The sequence below is a fragment of the Erythrolamprus reginae genome, chromosome 2 (genome assembly GCF_031021105.1).
Source record: "Erythrolamprus reginae isolate rEryReg1 chromosome 2, rEryReg1.hap1, whole genome shotgun sequence".
Classification (NCBI taxonomy): domain Eukaryota; kingdom Metazoa; phylum Chordata; class Lepidosauria; order Squamata; family Dipsadidae; genus Erythrolamprus; species Erythrolamprus reginae.
Genome location: NC_091951.1, coordinates 163754125 through 163774816, shown reverse-complemented (window position 1 = coordinate 163774816; position 20692 = coordinate 163754125). Strand labels below are relative to the sequence as shown.

Here is a 20692-nt window from a genome sequence, read left to right as displayed (position 1 = left end):
CAGTTGCCCTAAAAAAACAAAGCTAGAATAGAGTTTGTACAAATACGTGCTAAATTGAGGAAATATTGTAAAAAGCAAAACTATTTTTAAAAAAGTTTAGTATAATAAAAATGTGTTCATTAGTGTCATTTTTTAAAGTTTCAAACGAACACTTAATTTGTACCTATTTGCCAAAGTGAGTAATGTCCAGATGGATAAGATGTATTCCTTCCCCCTTTATGCAAAATGCTAGACTAAAGCGACAGCCCGGTCAGTTTCCAAATCCTTCTCTGCCAAACGAAATAGATAACCAGCAGTCTCTAACAGAGCCCCTAGTGAAGCGCCCAAGGGGGGGGGGGCACTTTTGCTCCCTTCCCCCTGCCTGCCAACTGCCTCACAAAGAAAGAAGCTTTGATTTATAGCTTGTCTGACAAATTTATCCACTGTTATCATACCGAGGAGTGTAACCAACTATTTTATTATGGGAGATATTAATACACACACTGTTCTGTTTTCTTTAACATTGCTACTCTTCGGCACAAAGCATGTTTGTTTCCCTGCAGGGGTGAAAATAAAGGGGGTTTGTACTTTATCGCCCCCCTTCTCTCCCCCCCTCCCCTCATGGTTTTAGGATTCTGAAGGAGTTTATTTGACACTCCAGGGAGTATTGTGAGGAAAAATGCCGGAGGATAAAAAAACAACGCTACCCAAAGAGTTCCTTGGCGTTAGACAGAGGGAGCCTCTTCAGAGGAGAATGGGGGGCTTGTTGAGATGAAGTGGGAGGGGACACCCCATGAAGAGATCTCGAGCAGCCCTCACAGAAGGGTCTCTGTCCTGGACTTACAATAGAGCAAAGGCCTTCAAAACACCAAGTGCTGAACAAGGGAGGCAAATGGGGAGGGGCATTTCCCTCCTTTCAGGGAGATTTCTTCCTCCCTTTCGCCTCCTTTTTTTTTTAAGGGGACAATTGAGAAGGCTATAAAGGAAGGCCTTCTCCCCCCCAGCCGCCCCATACATTTTTAGGAAGCCCAGAGGAATGAGGAGAGAAGAAAGAGTTTCATTCATGTTTCCAAGTGAGGAGATTTCTACCATTTCACCCCTGCTGGTCAGCGGTTCGGAAGGAATGGCCCTTTTGAAAGCCTAGGCAGAAGGAACAAATGAGAAGTGGGATGAGAGGCCCTGGAAGAAGTTAATGGAGAAGGAAGCCCATTTCCAGCAGGGGCCAAATCAAATATTGCTCTCCGATTGAAAACAGACAGGTGGCATCTTTTGTTGGAGAAGTTGCAGAGCTTCCCTAGTACCTTGGAGTATCGACACAAGGAAGAGATGAACCCCTAACTAAGACCACTTAAAAGGCCATCTTGATGTTCAAGGCCTAAAACATATGGCTTGCTTCACACATTGAGAGTCTGTTATTCTATAAAAAGAGCCTAATTCTCAAAGATGCATTTTTGCAAATTAAAAATGAAGACCCTCTTGGTCTTCCATACATACTGTACGTGTATACCGGTATATATTGTATTCCCTTTCTTGCAAATGTAGAGCCACTGAGGTCACCACTTCTTCAATCATGGAGGTTGCTCGAATGGACACTTAAGGATCATTGATGGCTTGAAATACTTGAACTGGTTATTGAAGTACCAAGTGGTTTACACTAAGCCTACCTCTTTAACACTCTCTTTTGAAGTTCAGCTTGTATTGTTGTGTTCAATAAATGACAGCCTGGACATTTTCACATTTAGTCAGTATATATATATATTTTGAACACGAGGATGAACATGAAACCTCTTTTAAATCTTCCAGGAAGGAACCCCCTCATGATACATTTTCACTGACATATAAGTCCAATAAATAAATAAATAAATAAATTAACATATTTGCTCAGAATAGGACAGTGATGGCCTTTTTTCCCTTGGGTGCTATTGCACATGCGTGAGTGCCCACACCCATAATTCAGTGCTGGGGAGGGCAAAAATAGCTTCCTCCACCCCCCAGAGGCCCTGTGGAGGCCAGAAATGGCCTGTTTCCCAACTTCTGGTGGGCCCAGTAGGCTCATGTTTTACCCTCCCCAGGCTCCAAAGGCTTCCCTGGAGCCGGGGGAGGGTAAAAACGCCCTCCTCCATCCCCCTAAAAGCTCTCTGGAAGCCAAGAACGCCTTCCCAGAGCCTCTATGCCAGCCAAAAATCAGATAGCCAGCACACACATGCACGTTGGAGCTGAATTATGACAATGGCTCATGTGCCAACAGATATGGCTCCACGTGCCACTTGTGGCACCCATGCCATAGGTTCGCCATTACTGGTATAGAAAGTCTTGCATACATTATACAGGTCCCATAGTCAACTATATTTATTGCAATAAAAATAGGGTCACTTTAAAGATGCACAAATTTATAGTGTAGATTACTATTTTTCTAGAAGAAACCCATTAATATTGCAAGTTTGGACTCATCATTATAGTTTCTAAGGACACATGTTTATTGGCAAAGTTTCCTTTTGAACAAAAAAGTCCCAGGCAAAAGTTGGAGGATGTGATCACTGCTTTGCCCCATTTCTCAAGGAATATCTCCATCTCAGGCAGATCAAATTTTGTTCCAATATTGTTTCTAACTCAGAAGTCTATAATTGAAAACTTTCTGCTTTAATGACATGAATTATCCAAACCAGAAGAAAGTCATCATACCAAGTTGAATTGGTACCTAGACTCCTTTGAAATATTAATAGTGCTTATTCCATGAGCATAACATAGAATTAAAATAAGCAACTTCAGTCCCAGATTGAGGTGATAAAAATAACACAATCATTGAATGGAATTGTATTATTTATGGATAAACAGCCTGGAAATGTATTATTTATGTATTATTTATGGATAAACAGCCTGGAGAAACAATCTTTTTGCCACAATAAAGTTAGAGGTCAGATGTTTTCTACCTGGAAAGTACCATCATTCAGAAATTTCTTATTCCCAAGAATATTGATAATTACAATAGGTCTTATTCTGTTTCCAGAATTAATTATTTCTGCGCAAAGTATCACAAGCAAATATTGGCTAAGAATAAATGACAAAAAGCTTCTTCAGAGCAGGCCCCATAAACAGGCTAGAAATGTTGGCTGAAACCATTGTCAAAGTTAGTGGTACTTACTGTATATTCATCAAAGTTGATAGGCTTAGATAACGGCTTTGAAAATGTATTCAGAAGGCAGAACTGCCCATGAACCTTTCACTGATGCCTCTGCATATTCTAACACAGCAAGTCTTATATATACAAGATATTAAAGAAAAGAGGTAAATCAAGATTCTTATTAAGACTTCAGCAACTTAAGAGAACAGAAAAAGAGAGAGAAAAAAAACTAAAGTTGGAGACTTTATAACTGGGAGCTCCACTTGGGCTCAATACTACCAGCAGATCAATTTGACTCTAATCTGAATTTCAAGATACTTTGGTGCTCCAAATGTCCTGACAACCAACAGATGTCCTGAAGGATAAAAGCACAGTTTTCTACTCTATTTTTAGTACTGAAAAAGAAATCCTCCTCCATTTACTTCCCTGTCACACCCTCTTTTAAGATCCCTTTCTTCAGCAATATACATTTCAAAAGCCAGAATGAGGAATCTCACCTTAGTTTTGTTCAATTTTTTTTTCCCTATCTGAGATTGAAAACATTGGAACATGCCATAAAAATCTTAGCCAAAGTAGTAGATTAACTACACAGGTTTGATATGCTGGGGAAATGAACAATATACTCCATATTTACCTAGGTATTGGAGTTCTTAGTCAGTAAAGACAAGCTAATCTCAGTATCTCATTTTTACCTTCTTAAATTTGAATCCATTTGCAAATTTTTGTAAAAATCGCATGCGCACAAACACAGAGAAATCATTTGCATTTTTCTTAGCATTTCAGCATGTATTTATTTTCCTAATTATTTTTTTATATATCCATTCTCTTTAATAACTCTGCATTTTCATGACACTTTTCCTTAGAATAGAGTACAGTATGCCAATTTTTGAGTCACCATTTCAGAGAATAGTTCTCAGGCTGACACATATATTTGGAGAGGAATTTAAATAGGTCAGCAATAAAATGAAAGTTAAAGCTGTCTTCCCATTCCTGAAAAATCAGCAACTTTTTCATCACCTGAATGACATAGTTATTTCAACAGCCAAAGAAACATTTCTTATTAATGGCCACAGCATTAGGAAAGGACCAGGGACATAATGAAAGTTAGTTGTTGAAGTTTATTTAGTTTTAAACCAATGAAAAATGAAAAATTAATATGGACAATATACAGTATGTCTTTACAGTTTAAAAAAAATTATTCCAAATGCCAACAATAAACCAAAAAAGAAAAGCAGAAAATAGTTTGCCCAAAATTAAACCAAGGAGAACAACTATCCTTAGTGCTGCATTAGAAAGTTAAAATACTACATGCTGATGGAAGAACTAAATTTCTTTGTAAAGCAAAATTCAAACCTGATTTTTTTTGGGGGGGAACCTAAAGAACTCTCTCTGTTTCATATCAATTCTAAACAATCCCATTTGTTAACTGATCAATAGGGCTAATACTGTAAGATAGATGCATAGATCGATTAGGGGGAAAACAAGAGCTGCCATCTAACTGCACAGTATATCTAAAACTGCAAAAATATTCATTTGAACTATCATCATTTTAACTCCTCAAATATGGCTAGGAATTCCAGTCTGCTACAAAGTGAGGAATTGTCTGGGATCAGTTTTGTAACAGGCAATTAAACTAAACCATTGTACAGGACTGAATCATTGGTTGTCAGAAATAGTAATGTATCCCCCACCACCGCATGTGAGGTTAACGTTTAGCTGCCAATTAATGGCTCATTCAGATACACATAAGCCATACCATGTCCTGCTGTTGGGAGGCAAAACTATCACATACACAAGCTTGTGAGCAGTGGTGGTATTCATCCGGTTCTATCCTGTACGAGCGAACCAGTAGCGCTGACTGCAGGTGACCCCGCCCACCCAGCCGGACGTAAGCACAACGCACTTTGATGCTCTGTACATGCATGGATGAGGCATGTGTGAGTGAAGTGAGTGAGTGCACGTGCACTCACATTTGCGAACCAGTAGGGATGGTAAGTGAATCCTGCTTGTGAGACATTTTTGTATGAGTTCTTTCTTACAAATGTGCAGAAAACAAGGTGTTCCCACCTCAACATTTGCTATTCTTTGTTGTGGTTAGCTCTGGCCCAGCTCCTGCCCCAAGGAATGTGCAGGTGGATGTGGGGGGAACATCCACATGCCGCAGGCCTGTTTTGCTCCTGATGGAATCTGCCGACGAAGCCTCCTCTGACCAAGGAAGCATGAGTGACATGGAAGAGGGGAGTTTGGCAGACAGCCCAGGAGAAGATCAATTATCTGTCTCATCATTGGATTCTGAACAAGAATTAATGACACATCCATGCATGCATAGAGTGATGCATAGGAGACAACAACTGAAGGATTATTACAAGAGAAAATGAGGCCACCTGTGGTTGGTGGGGCTGCTGTAATTAGTGCTACAGATAAAAGTGCAACCTGGTGTTTTAGCCTCATGGCAGTTTATCTGATTCATTGTTTCATCAAGATCGTGGTTTTTGTGCTGTTCAAGATTGTGTGTGGACTCTCTGGACTTTAGAATTGGACTCAATTTCCCAGTTATTGGATGAGCAATTGGACTGCATTTAACCTGTGCCTTGTGTGTACCAGAAAATCCCTTTGACATTTAAAAAGGGAGCTGTTTCTGTTTTTCTGTTTATAAAAACTTTTGCGTTTTCCTTTTATCGTGTGGTGTGTGTCTTCCTGGACTAATCACCCTGTAATTACGGGCAGTTGAAACACACCGGCAGAACATTAATGAGGCAACAGTGAGAAATATGTAAGAGAGATGGAGCTATGACAGAGACCGAGCTAGAGATGACAAATATACATAGAGCTAGAGATGATAGAGATGGGCCTCACAGACGACCACATTTCAAGTCCAATACTCTACTCAGAAGAGAACTCCAGATCAAAGTATTACAAAATATGGCTCTCCAGCCTCAGCTTAAACATGACCAGTATCTCTCCAGTGTCACATTAATCTTACCATGTTTTTTGATAAATTTTCAGTTGCAATTGCTTTTTCTGTGCCTATTTATTTACATGGACCAACTTTCTGTCTAGTCTTTTACTTTGTGTCCTGTTCTCTTTCTATATAATAACCCTTTAAATACCTGTGGAGAGTTACCATATCACTCCTCGGGCTTCTCAAAGTCAAACATTCAGCTCCTTCACACAAATAAGGCTGAGTTTCCGGCCATGTGACTGTGTTGCCTAACCCAATGTAAAGGAAAGCAGAGCTGTATATAATAAGGAAGGTAAAGTATGTGCTGGCCAGCACAGAAGAACAGCACTGTTAACTTCTGGGTGTCTAAAAGTCATATGGTGATTATGCAACTAATATTTTTTACCTATTTGTTGTTTATTCAGCTTGCCACAACCAAATACAAATTCTCAGCAGCTCACAACATAAAGAGCAATAACAATTAATTAAAAAACCAACAGTCAAACCTATATTCTCGATAGCATCTGACCTCAACCCCCCAACTGTCCTCTGAAACAGCTCTGCTTTGAAAAGTTTCAGAAGGCAACTAGAGTTGAAGCCTAAACATGCTTTTTGTGAGAATCCATTCTAGGAGGCAACCAAATAATGACTCTGTCTGGGGCCCATATCACACCAACACTCCGCAGTCTGCATTGGTTACTGATCAGTTTCCAGTCACAATTCAAAGTGTTGGTTATGACCTATAAAGCCCTTCATGGCACGAATCCCAGCGACCAGTTAGGTCCCACAGAGTGGGCCTTCTCTGGGTCCCGTCAACTAAACAATGTCGGTTGGCGGGGCCCAGGGGAAGAGCCTTCTCTATGGCGGCCCCGACCCTCTGGAACCAACTCCCCCCAGAGATTAGAATAGCCCCCACCCTCCTTGCCTTTTGTAAGCTCCTTAAAACCCACGTCTGCCATCAGGCAGGGGGAAATTAAGATAATCTTTCCCCCTAGGCTTCTACAATTTATGCATGGTATGTTTGTATGTATGATTGGTTTCATAACAAGGGTTTTTAGCTGTTGTAGTATTGGATTTTTACATTCTGTTTTTTGTTACTGTTATTAGCCACCCTGAGTCCATGGAGAGGGGCGGCATACAAATCAAATCAAATCAAATCAAATCATAGATAGATAGATAGATAGATAGATAGATAGATAGATAGATAGATAGATAGATAGATAGATAGATAGATAGATAGATAAAATAAATTCCTGAAAACATAGAGCAACCAGCAACCAAGTACTTCTCCCCACCATCAATGAAATGACCAGGCAGATGTAGACCTACAGATAATCCAGCCCTGGGGGATGTAGACCTACAGATAATCCAGCCCTATGGGGTTTATAAATTAGAAGACGCACTCAGATGTTCATAGGAATCCAGTGGAGGGCACACAAAACAGCTGTAACTGGTGCCACTGGCCAATGAATTTTTCACCAACTGAACTTTTTAAGGTTGTCCCATGTACACCGCATTATGCAGTCTATGCAGATGAAGAGAGCCACTACAGCCAGGTCTTCCTGCCCCAAGTAAATCACAACTGACATACTGGCCATAGCTGGCAAAGTTTTTTCTGGTTGCACTGGCACCTGCTGAGGCAGAAGAAGCCATAAATCTAGGAGGACACCTAACCTATAAAATCGCACCTGTCTTCTGGCAGTCATGTCCCTCCAGCAACTTACATCCAATCAATGACCTTTCCAAGTACTTTTTTTGAACATCCTATCCATCAGTGCATACCAAGCACCTCTCATCTTATTCCAGTGTGTGAGATATAGCATCAAATGGGGTGGGAGGGACGAGACAGGATTGAATGCCCTAAATTAGGGATTCCTAAACTTTTTGTCATGATGACTCCTTTTACCATCTCTAAAAATCTAGGCACCAAAATGAACACAATTAATAATCCACATGAAAGTTTGAGAAAGATGGGGGGGCAGTAATGGGCTGCTGCCCCCACAGGGGGGAGCGCAATGGGGGTAGTAAGTTTATGCGGTATTTATTGAATACTTAATAGAGTTTTTATTGTCCTTCCTTCTCCAGTACCTTAGTATGATCCTTAATTATTTTTAAATAGTACATTTTTACTATTTACTATTTACATTTTTACTTTAATTATTTTAATCATTATTTTAATCATTATCTAGTACTGCAATTATAGCAATTAAATAAAAATTGAGCTACTTGCCTAATCTGTTATCATACTGAATCTTGTGGGTTCAGCACAAAACCTTAAAATGTTACTGTGCTCCTCAACAAATAATGCTGTCCATCTTTTGTCCTTTTTGTGGCTATTCAAATAATGTGACTTAATTAACTGAAAAAGAGTCCAAGCACCTATTTGAAAACTTATCTTGGTTGGTAAGCTACTCCCACCCAGTCACATGACCTTTAAGCCACCCCCCGGTCACATGATTGTCAAGCCACTCCCACCTGGTCACAGGGCAGGCAAGCCACTCCTACCTGGTCACATGACCATCAAGCCACACCCACAAAATAAGCCACGCCCACAGTTTGGCAGTAAAAGTTTTGGCAGCCCATCACTGAGTGAGGGGGTGTTGGTAGCAATGTAATAAAAGGCTCTTTCCATCTTCCTTGGACTCCCTCTTTAAGAAAGGTAAATCTTGCAGTTTGAGAAATGCTGCTGTAGACACAGAGCTTTCTGTTCATCCATGGTGTGACTTTGATCCAAAATAGCCTAGGGTTTCTGAGCCAGTTTTAAGAGACCATAGGAGTGCTCCTACTTTTGTGGTGTTTTGTCACTTCCTCCATTGTCCTTTCTTTCACACTGAGTTGCTTCAAAGGCATATACTGTATTTGGCAAAGCTTTCAGTCCACCCCATAAAACATCTCTCCTTTAATTAGCACTAACAAGGTCTTAATTCCTCACCTACGGAACATTCAGCACCATTCATTCTAAACGATGAGCCGTCTATTTTGTGTTATTGCCACCATCAGAGTAAGTGTTTTGTTTTCAAAGTTTGGGAGCTGAGATGGGTGCAAAAGCCCATTGTTTTCACACATCAAGTCAAGTGGCCTCTGAGACCTTATTCTTGGCTACTTGTGCCTTATCTAGATATAGTTCTCAATGTGAACCATATGCTTCATGCCACCAGAGTTAACTGCCAAATGTACTTACCATCATCCTCTCATCTCATTCTCTATGCTCTTTTCAACAGTACAAATCCTTCATATGATACATTACAGATAGAAAAGTATATTTCTACCTAAAAAGTAGCCAAAACAAAAGAGAACACTTAAAATCAGATGAATAGCTTTATATAAATCAGAAGATTTTTATACGACAAAAATGTATCCAACAATCACTCCTAAATCTGAATCGTGGATTACATTTTCTGAATTAGAGACGTTAAGAATTGTACAACTTTTACACAAATGTATGTTTGTGCACGAGTGTTTTAGCTTAGTTTGATTGATTTCAAATGATGATTAAATTTAGTTCCAATTTTTGAAACTTTAAGCCATCACATATAATAGAAAATAGTACATCTATTTCTTTTGCGGAAGAATATCTCAGGGGGAAAAAAACATTTCTGGATACCAAGTACTGTATAAGACTTTTGACCCAGATTATGAAATCACTATATCTGCTTCTAGGAAAATCCAAAATAGTGATTACTTGACACATGTTGACACTTCTATTCTAATATGTAATAAGCACCTGACATAAGTTATAGCCATGACAGGCAATTAAAGGGCTTACATTTTACCAACATGGTTTCTTCCAGATGTGTCCAACTCCCACATCAGGTGAGGGAAGCTGGAGTAGACAAATCATTTTTAAACAAAAGCCAAACGTAAGAGTATATCTGTCAGTGTGCCAATGTGGAGTGAAGCTACAGAGAGACAGTATATATGGAGTGAAAATAAAAAAGATAGGAGAAATATAGAAATAGTTAATGGTCAGACAATTATTTTTTGTTGCAGTTCTTTGTTTCCTCTGATTACCAAATTGAGTACTGTACTTAGTTTCCTTCTCCAAAATCTTAAAGGTAAGCCTCCCTGAAATTGCAGGATATAAATAATAAAAATAGAGCTATTAGCCAAGTACATTGCTGAAACCTGCCTACCAATTCCATTGCTAAATATTTCTATCACAATGAATTGGGCACTCACTTTAGAAAGACTTCTCTAAAGGAAAATGCCGGTATATAGTCCCAAAACTGAAGATTTGTGTGTTATTACTACTAGTTTCATACTTAGTCACCTGTAGTAGAAACATGTTGATAAAAATAGATTTGCCTAAATTTGTTGTTGGCATTACACAAACAGAAGGGATGGGGGAGAAACTTATATGTTACTTATAAGTAACATTTCCCAATTATATACCTTGACTTCAGTTCCCAGAATCCCTCAACCATCTTGCTTTAATCACCCCTCTATACTTTCAATGTCAAAAATCAAACTTGTACAGACAATAGTATTTTTTTATTTGGGGCAGAGGATTTGACTGGATAAGGCCTACAAGCAGATGATTTTAATTAAGTCTCTCATGACATGGAAATTTTAATATCACTAAATTTGGAACTAATCACACTTCACAGTTCTTAATTTTCCGAAGTCCTGAACACCCAGGATTTATGCCTGAGCCTAGAATATTATCTGTTTTATATGGAAAACTACTTTGCTGTACAACTTATAAATTTCAATGTTTGTGTATTTGTACCTGGACATGACCTTGGTTCCTTTTCGTTTGATTGTCAGAAAGTGACTTCTTCAAAAATGTACCAGGGAGCAATCATAGTACAGTGATACCTTGTCTTACAAACTTAATTGGTTCCGGGACGAGGTTCTTAAGGTGAAAAGTTTGTAAGATGAAACAATGTTTCCCATAGGAATCAATGGAAAAGCAATTAATGTGTGCAAGCCCAAAATTCACCCCTTTTGCCAGCCAAAGCGCCCGTTTTTGTGCTGCTGGGACTCCCCTGAGGCTCCTCTCTGTTGTGATTCCGTCCGAGGCCCCTCAGGGAACGGCTGATCTTCTGTCGGTTTCCTGCTCAGAGGGGGAGGATGAGGAACAGGAGATGCAGGCAGACGAGGAGGAGGAATCCCAGACTGAGGAAGAGGGGGAACAGCCAGAGGCCCCCGAGAGGGAGCTGTCCCCAGCAAGCAGCCTGGATTCCTTAGAGTAAAATGCACAAGCAATAATCGATCTGCGACAGAGAAGAGCAACACAAAGAAGGGAGCAATTGGATAGGTACTTTCAGCACTAAAGCGGCAACAGCTGGGTTTGGGTGTGGTGCTCTCTGGAAAGGCTAAAAGGCAGACCCACCCTTCCTGGCTTGTGGAGTATTATCTTTGGGAGTCTTGGGACCTGGCTGTGATCTTTGGCGTCTTGGAATTCTGGTTTGTGACTTTGAATACTGAAACGTTGGGGGGGGGGGAAAGGTGGGGGTCTTATGCTCTACAGTGGTGGGTGTGCCAGCAAGAAGTTTGCTGTATTGTCTGGACATCAGGACTCTGCTGTGAAGTCTCATAGCCTGCCTGTTGGGAAGAACAGGTTTTTCTCTGTGTTTATTTTTCAAGCTATAAAGTACTTTTGCTTTTACCAGCGTGTCTGGCTGTTTTTTCCAGTTGGTGTTGAGGTCTGGGGGAACCCAGACAGAACACTCTCCATGGGAAACCCCACCTCTAAACTTCTGTGTTTTTGTGATGCTGCAGGAGAATCCCAGCAGGGGAGTCCCAGCATGGCAAAAACGGGTGCTTTGCTGGCAACGGAAGTCTGGAGGTGGGTTTCCCAGCGAAGGGAGCATCAGTGAAATCACAGCATCAGAAAAACACTGAAGTCCTCGAAACCCCACCTCCCGACCTCTGTGTTTTTGTGATGCTGCGATTTCACTGAGGCTCCCCTCGCTGGGAAACCCCACCTCCGGAATTCTGTTGCCAGCAAAGCACCCGTTTTTGCGCTGCTGGGATTCCCCTGCTGGGATTCCCCTGCAGCATCACAAAAACACGGAGGTCCAGAGGTGATGTTTCCCATGGAGGGGAGCCTCAGGGGAATCCCAGCAGCGCAAAAACAAGCGCTTCGCTGGCAAGTCCGGAGGCGGGGCATCCCAGTGGCAGCAGCTTGGGTTTGTAAGGTGAAAATAGTTTGTAAGAAGAGGCAAAAAAATCTTAAACCCCGGGTTTGTATCTCGAAAAGTTTGTATGACAAGGCGTTTGTAAGACGAGGTATCACTGTACTGTGCTGCCAAGCAGATTGTACTAATAGTGTAAAGTCTCCCACCAGAGATTATTGGAGTACAGGTTGGAATTTCAAAGCAATATAACAGGTAGCTTGCATGAATAATAGCCCATCCACAGAAAAACTGGAGCATCTGCAATGGCATAGATTGTCTAATCCAAATCTAATCCCAAACACCTTCCTGATATTAACATGAACTAACCTCTCCCCACTGCCAAACACAACTGCTGTTTTCAAAAGCAGCAGTGGAGATATTCAGAAGAAAACAAAAAAACATTGCAGTAGGAAACTAAAACAAACTTTTAATCCCCTTTTACGTTTTTCTCACGTGCATTCTGTTTTAAATATTTAAATGCTGTACGCTGCCTAGTAGAGTCCAGCTGACTTCAGCTGCTCAGATCAATTGCATGAACAAATAAGCAAGATCTGCACATATCTAACAGACAAGTTGTTTCTGTGGAACAAAAACAATGTGCTTCCTATAAAATTCTTCCAGAAGAAAAAGTCCAACTGGGATCAGCAGCAAGATCATTTCTGCAATGTCCTCCCTGTCAATGACTACTTCAGCTTCAACCACAACAACACATGAGCACACAACAGATTCATATTTAATGTTAACCGCTCCAAAATCGGCTGCAAAAAATACGACTTTAGTAATCGAGTGGTCGAAGCATGGAACTCATTACCTGGCTCTATAGTGTCATCCCCCATCCCCCAAAATTTTACCCTTAGACTATTCACTGTGGACCTCTTCATATTCCTAAGAGGTCAGTAAGGGGCGTGCATAAGAGCACCAGAGTGCCTCCCGTCCCCTGTCCAAACGTCTCTTTATGTTTTACTTGCATCACAGACTTGAACTCCATTATTTTAATGTTCATTTTCTTCTCTATTATCCCAATGCTTTTCTAATCCATTTTCATGTATATTGATATGTTATTTTTACTCATTATGTACTAGACAAAACAAATAAAAATAAATAAATAAGATGGGGTGTCAGGGAAGCTGAGAAACAGCCACACCTCCCAAACTGAAATACTGGAGTGCCTCCTAGCTCCAGGAGGTGTCTTCTGTACAAGAACGGAGCCCAGGACTGTCAAAGAAAGATCTGTATGGACTTCTTACCACGCTCAACCTTCTTACCACGCTCAACCTCAGCAAGCCTCCTTCCAAAGCAAGGGTGGGAATTGCTGGCACTTGGAACCAAGTGTTTTGATTGACTGTGAACCATCCAGTAAACTATGAGGAGATCCAGGTCTAAATTCCAGCGCCACCCACCCATCTGTTCCCCAAGTAGTTACGGATCATGTTTTGCTCCTTCTTCCTTTGGAGAGGTGTCACTCACCAGCAATACTGCATTTCACGACCCCCACACTTGTTTTGAAGAATGGTGTGTGTGTGAATGAAGCCCCTCTCGTCATAAAGTTAAACATAGCCCTGACTGGAATGCCTTTAAATATGTATTTAATTAGGTTTATTTATTTTATTTTATTAGATTTATAGGCCGCCCTTCTTCTCACGGATTCAGGGCGTCTAAAACAGACTCAATGTCTAAAACAGACATTTTAAGGTACTGGCCTCTCAAAGGTTTCCAGCAGAGCACAATAAATCAAGTCCTCCAGCCCAAGGACCACCTACCCAAAAGAGAGGGCAAGGAAATCCACCCACCCACTGGCAACCAGACTCTTGGGCAGGTGACTCACTAACTGCACAGGTGGGCTGAGGGAGAGAAGCCTAGCTGGGACAATTTCACTCACTGGAGGGGGGCAAGGAACCTAGTACATCAGAGTGGAAAGGAAGGATCAAGTTAAGAAAGAGACCAAAGAGGGAAACTGGGTGGCGGGTGGGGAGGGGAGGTGAAGGAGGAGGAGGAGGTGCTGGCCACACCATGAAAACAAAGGCCGATTATGTGCCAAAGAGAGCAACCCTGAGAGCCATTTAGGCAGAGGAAGGCCATGGGGTTGAGTTACAAAGCAGGGTTAACCCCACCTATGCCCCCAAGGAAAAGAGAGGAGAGAGAGTAGGCATCAGGAGAAAATGACAATGACATCCTCTGTGGAAAAGGAGCCTCAAAAAGACAAAACCGATTTGATGATTTTATTAGATTACACTACATTAATTTATTTGTTTCTTTTTTAAAATTACTTTTATGGTTTAAAATGCGGTTTTACATTTTGTAAGCTGCCTGTTGAGTCACCATGGACAGATGGGATGGGATGGCATAGAATAGAATAGAATTGAATAGAATTCTTTATTTGCCAAGTGTGATTGGACACACAAGGAATTTTTCCTCAGGTGCACATGCTTTCAGTGTATATAAAAGAAAAGATAAGTTCCTCAAGAATCATAAGGCACAACGCTAGAGGTCAAAAATAAAATAAAATAAATAAACCCGTTAAGTGTCTGGAACAAAACGTCCCTGCCCGGCCACCATCCCACCAAAAGGATTCAATCTTGCAGTGAATTCGGTTCCTTTGTTGCATAAAGGGATGAGCACCTTGCAAACTGCGAAGGGACGTGCGCCCCCCCCCTTTTTTTTTAAAGGCAAAAGATTTTTCTCATCTCCCTTAACATCAACGCCGTCCCCTGACTCGGTGGGCGGCTCCCGCAAGTAATAGGAAGCTCGCCCCCTTTCATCCTGTCTCCAAAGCAAAGCGCGCTCGGGCCACCGGCTGCGCCCCCCCCCCCCCGCTCCCCAGCTCGGCGGGTAGGCGCTGTTCCCTCGCCCATACCCACGTCCGAGTAACGGATCCCCAAGGCAGAGCAACTAAGCGAGCGAACAGCGTGGGGATGCCCCGCTTTTTTCTTTTTTTTTGGCGGTCCTTTCCTCTGGCGGGGACGGGGGAGGGAGGAAGCGGTAGGGTGTCTCCTGATTGACAAGCAAAGCGTGCCACGGAGCGGGAAAGAAATCCCTGGAAGGTTGGAAGGAAAGCCCGGGATCTTTCTTTGGCGAGATCAACCCACGACACGCACTTTTCCCCCTATTTTCTCATTCAAGCCAAAGCTTACGAAAGCGGCCTTCCCTTAAACCGGCCTTTTCCCCTCACACACACACACACACACTACTACAAGGTTTCTCATTCCCGGCCAACGCCATCCTAAAATAATCCAAAGCACCTGAGCCTTCCTCCGAAGTTACTCACCTTTCGCGCCTCTTTCCACGGAGGGTGAAGTGACAGGAGGCAGCCACCCATTATATTCCACAAACACGGGATTGCCAAGGTTATTTCTGAATGGCAAAACGCCCGAACTCAGGGAAGAGGAGGGGGGGGGGGCGAGAGAAGGAAAGCATCACCACGAAGCGTTACATCCATCTCGGAGAAAGGCAGGCAGGCATCCACCGGTGACTTTCCTTGGTCGGTCCGGTAAGAAATAGAGGCGTCTCCCGACCCCCAAGAGGCAGCTGTATACCATATATGTGTGTGTGTGTCGATAATATCTCCAAGGCATGATCCTTTCTAGGCGGAAATTGATCTCCAATCCTAGATCCCATTCGGCCAAAAGGAAGAAAAGAAGACGGTGGGAAGGGCTAAAACTAATCTCGTTCAATCACTTCCAATCCAAACTTTCGGTTCTCGGGACTGGGCAGAAGAGATCAAGATTTTTACAGCAAACAAAGGTAATCTCGTCTGAAGTCCCGGGATTTCTTCTTAACCGGGAATCCAGGATCCATCACAAAACTCTGCCAGTCTTGAAGAAAGCTCCGTCGATCTTTCCGAAAGCTGGGACAGCCGCGCTCGCTTGATCCCAGAAGATTCCTCCGCAGCCGACAGCCAAAGACATCCTCCGATCCCGCAAGGATCTCAGGAAAAGATCTCCAAAACGCGCTCGGGTTTGCCGTAAGCGCCTGGCTCTTCCAAACCCACGAGGAAGACGTAATTCGAGCGCGGTCGCTCTCCAAGCAGGTACACCGCACGCACGCCAACTTACCTCTGAGTGCCTCGGCTCGAGCCATTCCTGCCTTTATATACCCCCTCGGGCTCCTTTGACTTCGGCAAGACAGGCCGGAAAAGCATCACGGGAGTCGTAGTTTTTGCGGCACTTTGCCGCCAGCTGGCCAATCGGCGCCCTGCCGATTTCCTAGGTAATCGATGATGCTCGCTTGACGTGACATGGCGGGGCGTCCGATTTTCCCAGCCGCGGTTCGTCTCCGCAATAAGGGGTTGGATTTTGCTGCGAGACTTTTTAAGAACCGCAACGAAGGAAGTACGTGGGTGGGCTGTCTTTTCTTGTGCCCCTCCAAACAATCCCAGTAGATGTGAAGCGAATATAAAGGCAAATGAAATGGAACTGTTTTTCCAGAAAAGGGGGGGGGGAGCGGTTTGAGCAAGCATCAAAATTGAGTTTCTGTCCTGGATTTGAGTTCCTATTCTATGGTCCCAGACTGTAATTGTGCAATGCCAGTTTGGGACTGCAAAACAGCACAATAGAAAAATGCGCTGGGCTGTTTTGTGGCTCAGATTGTTGTGCAGACCCAAACAGTTAATTTGTTAAACGAGGACTACAGAAAGTGAGTTGCTGGTTTCTCACTAAACAAGCTGTAATGTTTTCCTTCTTTTGTAGGGAAAGCCAAGGAACTCTATCCTAAATATATATTTTAGTTGTAAAATTCTCTAGCGGGAACCCTTAGAGCAGTAGTTCTCAACCTTTCCAATGCCATGACCCCTTAATACAGTTCCCCATGTTGTGGTGACCCCCAACCATAAGTCTAGTGCCAATTGTTTCAACAGAGCTTTAAGCTGATTCGCAGGAAGGTCAGAGGGATACCCCCACTGTTAAATGCCTGATTGGTCATATTGTAAAAATATGTTCCAACACGCCAGAATAGAAGCTTTAGTTCCTAACACCATGGGAAATTTGCCTTTTCCCATGGCCTTAGTTGACCCCTGTGAAATGGTTGCTCGACCCCCAAAGGGGTCCCGACCCCCAGGTTGAGAACCACTGCCTTAGAGCAATGTGTTAGGAACTGAAGACCCCTGTATTAGGAACTGAACTTCATTCTAGTGGCTTGCTATGTTGATGGTATGGTCTTGGTCAGGGTTGAAATTTAAAAAAAACAAAAGCAACCAACAATAAACAAAAATTTTCCGTACCAATTCTATAGGCTTCTGGGGCATGGCAGGGGAAAGATACTACAAAATCCTCATTCCCACCCCACTCTGGGGCCAGCCAGAGATGGTATTTGCTGGTTCTCTGAACTAAAAATTTCTGCTACCAGTTCTCCATAACCTGTCAGAACCTGCTGGATTTCACTCCTGGTCTTGGTGGTTCTTTCATAGGCCTGTTTACTTGGTGGTTTCTTAGCTGGGATATTGTTTGTTTCTTGAATGCTGGTCTGGCGTTAATCTTGTCATTTATCTCTGCTCAAGTGAGTGTTGATTGCTGATGGGGAGATGTTTTCGTTTTTTTATTCCTCTTTGGCTTGTTGATAGCCTGATAAATATTGCCTATGTCTATGTGTCTATTGATGGCTGATTTGTTGAGTGCCACCTTCTAGAATTCTTGCAGCGATTCTCAATCTTTCTAATGCCATGACCCCTTAATATAGATCCTCCTGTTGTGGCGACCCCCAACCATAAGTCTAGCGCTAATTCTCTCACCAGAGCTTTAAGCGGATTGGCAGGAAGGTCAGAGGGACACCCCCACTGAAAACGCCTGATTGGTCAGATTGTAAAAATATGTTCCAAGGCGCCAGAATAGAAGCTTTAGTTCCTAAGCCCATGGGAAATTTGTCTTTTCCCATGATCTTAGGAGACCCCTGTGAAATAGTCGTTCGACCCCCAAAGGGGTCCCGGTTGAGAATCACTGAGTCTGAAGGGGGGGTTTGGACTTGGCTTGGTCTAGGATGGTCAGTTTCCCAGCTGAAACTATGATTAAGTCTGTTCATTTGTTGTGAAATTAAGTTTTTATCATGTCTTCTGACTGCTAGTTGGTGTTTATAGATGCGCTCTGCTAGTATTTTGCCTCTTTATCCTAGGTACTAATTGTTGCTGTCTATATAACTCCTGTTTTTTTTTTCTTTTGGTTTACTTAAACCAAACTCCGAGTCTACGGAGAAGGGCGGCATAAAAATCTAATAAATAATAATAATAATAATAATAATAATAATAATAACAACGTTGTTTTGGAGGGCTTTTTTGGTTTGTGTGCCACATGGATGCCATGTATTTGTAATAGTCTGTTGGCAATTTCTGAGAGGTTTTAGATGGATGGTAGTATTATCATTTTCACAGCTTGCGTTGGTTGTGCTGTATTGGGTTGAGTGGTCAGGCACTTTTGCTGCCAAAATGTTTAAACAAATCTCTAGGAAGCACTGGGGCGGGAGTGGGTGGGTGGAGGAATCATCCATAATTAATTACAATTCCCATCAATCTACCAATGAGATTTAGCTAGGAATAATAGCAACTGTACAGTATTCAACGTATCTGAAGGGCTTAGAGTTGAGGTAGAGATGGGCTGGATTCTCCAGCTTATCTTCTTGATTTTATTTATTTATTTATTTGTCAAACAAGTATAGTATTATAGTACATATTAACATAACATAACATAACATAAGTAGAATGTAGTAATAGAAAAAATAAGACAGTAGGACAGGGACATTAGGCACATAAGTGCGCTTATGCACACCCCTTACAGACCTCTTAGAAAAGGGGAGAGGTCAATTGTACATAATGTAAGGTTGATGATTTTGGGGTTGAATCAGGTAATGAGTTCCAGGCGGTGACCACTCTATTGCTGAAATCGTATTTTCTGCAGTCAAGTTTGGAGCGATTTACATTCAGTTTGTATCTATTACGTGCTCTTGTGTTGTTGTTGTTAAAGGTGAAGTAGTCACTGACAGGGAGTACATTATGATGTATGATTTTATGAACAACAGTTAACCCATATTTTAACCCATATTCAGGGATCTAGGATCTAGAAATATTTTTGGTTTGTACAAAAGTGGCCGCCAGGTCTCAACTCCATCACTCTCCTTTCTCTCACGAGAAGATTGCCAGATTAAAGAGAATAAAGGGTGCTTTCAATTGCTGATATGGGCCCATGGGGAAAACCAGCACTGACTCTTTGTATCTTAGAAACATCTGGTTGACATATATTGGAGCCTGCAGGCAGGGCTCAGGGAGGGGGATAATCATCCTTAATTTACCTGCTTCATACATATTTTATCTTGCTTTGTTGGCGGTTCTGTTCGTTTCCTCCCAGCCCTGCCCTCCAAACACTTCAGACACATTTTAATAATTAAAACATGGGCTTGCTTCAGCCCTGGCTCCCTCCCCATCTCAGCAGCGGCGAAGGAATGCAAAGGAGGAATGCTTTCTTCACACAAGGAAGTTGGGAAGGGAAGGAGCCTCTCACTTTAAAACAATGACTTTATGTTTCCAGCCAGAGCTGTAGTCACGCAAGCCTCTCCCCCTCTGTGTTATATATAAACATACTTGTGAAAGCTTTTCAACTCTCTGGATGCATGACTCCCTGGAACTGGCAAGGCAGACACAACATTTGGAGCAGAGTTCGAATTCCAGTACACACAGCTCGCCTTTTTACAGTATTTCAAATTCTAACTCCATCTCTCAATTTCAGGTTGCTGTTTTGATTAGTCCCCACCCTGACTATTGTAGTTCACATTCTGATGGTCTTCATATTTTACATTACTTTCTCCTTCCTTCCTTCCTTCCTTCCTTCCTTCCTTCCTTCCTTCCTTCCCTGCCTGCCTGCCTGCCTGCCTTCTCTTTTTTCTTTCATTCTTTTTCTTTCACATAGTTATTGGAGGTGTGTGGCTGGATGCAATTTGGATTATTCAATAAGATCTTATGTGCACTTGGGTGAATATGTCTGCTTAAATGAAGCAACCAAGCCAGTGTCTTACCTTGCCACACTTCAGGAGCAGAATTGCCTTGTATTCCATGTTACATTAGCATTAGCATTTAGACTTATAGACTGCTTCACAGTGCTTTTACAGCCCTCTCTAAGTGGTTTACAGAGTCAGCATATTGCCCCCAACAATCTGGCTCTTCATTTTACCGACCTTGGAAGGATGGAAGGCTGAATCAACCTTGAGCCTACTGAGATTCGATCTGCCAAACTGCTGGCAGCCGGTGATCAGCAGAAGTAGCTTGCAGTTCTGCACTCTAACCACTGCACCACCAATGCTCCCGGGGCATGTTTACTTGCATACCTTCACTGTAGAGCTGTGTAACTTCTTGCACTTAGCCTGCAACCTTGCACTTCGGGTTTGATATCCAAATCCAGCTTGCAAAAATCCACCCAAAAATTTGGTGGGTGCAATCAGAGTTGTCCTTCAAACACAGGAGGCACTTCCGACAATCATTATTGCCATGTGCCTGCCCTGAAAGACCACTCAGAAGCTATGGGTGGTTCCAAATGCAGCAGTGCAAGCAGTGATGAT

At 42.3% G+C, this 20692-nt stretch overlaps 1 long non-coding RNA gene across 1 annotated transcript in view; it reads right to left on the bottom strand.

The window, feature by feature from the left end:
* The window catches only part of LOC139158656 (uncharacterized), a 152781-nt gene extending 136521 nt beyond the window's left edge, over positions 1 to 16260 (bottom strand). Inside the window, exon 1 of the long non-coding RNA XR_011557730.1 lies at positions 15429 to 16260. This is a non-coding gene — a long non-coding RNA (uncharacterized lncRNA). The remainder of the gene's footprint in view (positions 1 to 15428) is intronic.
* Between the last annotated feature and the right edge of the window lie 4432 nt (positions 16261 to 20692).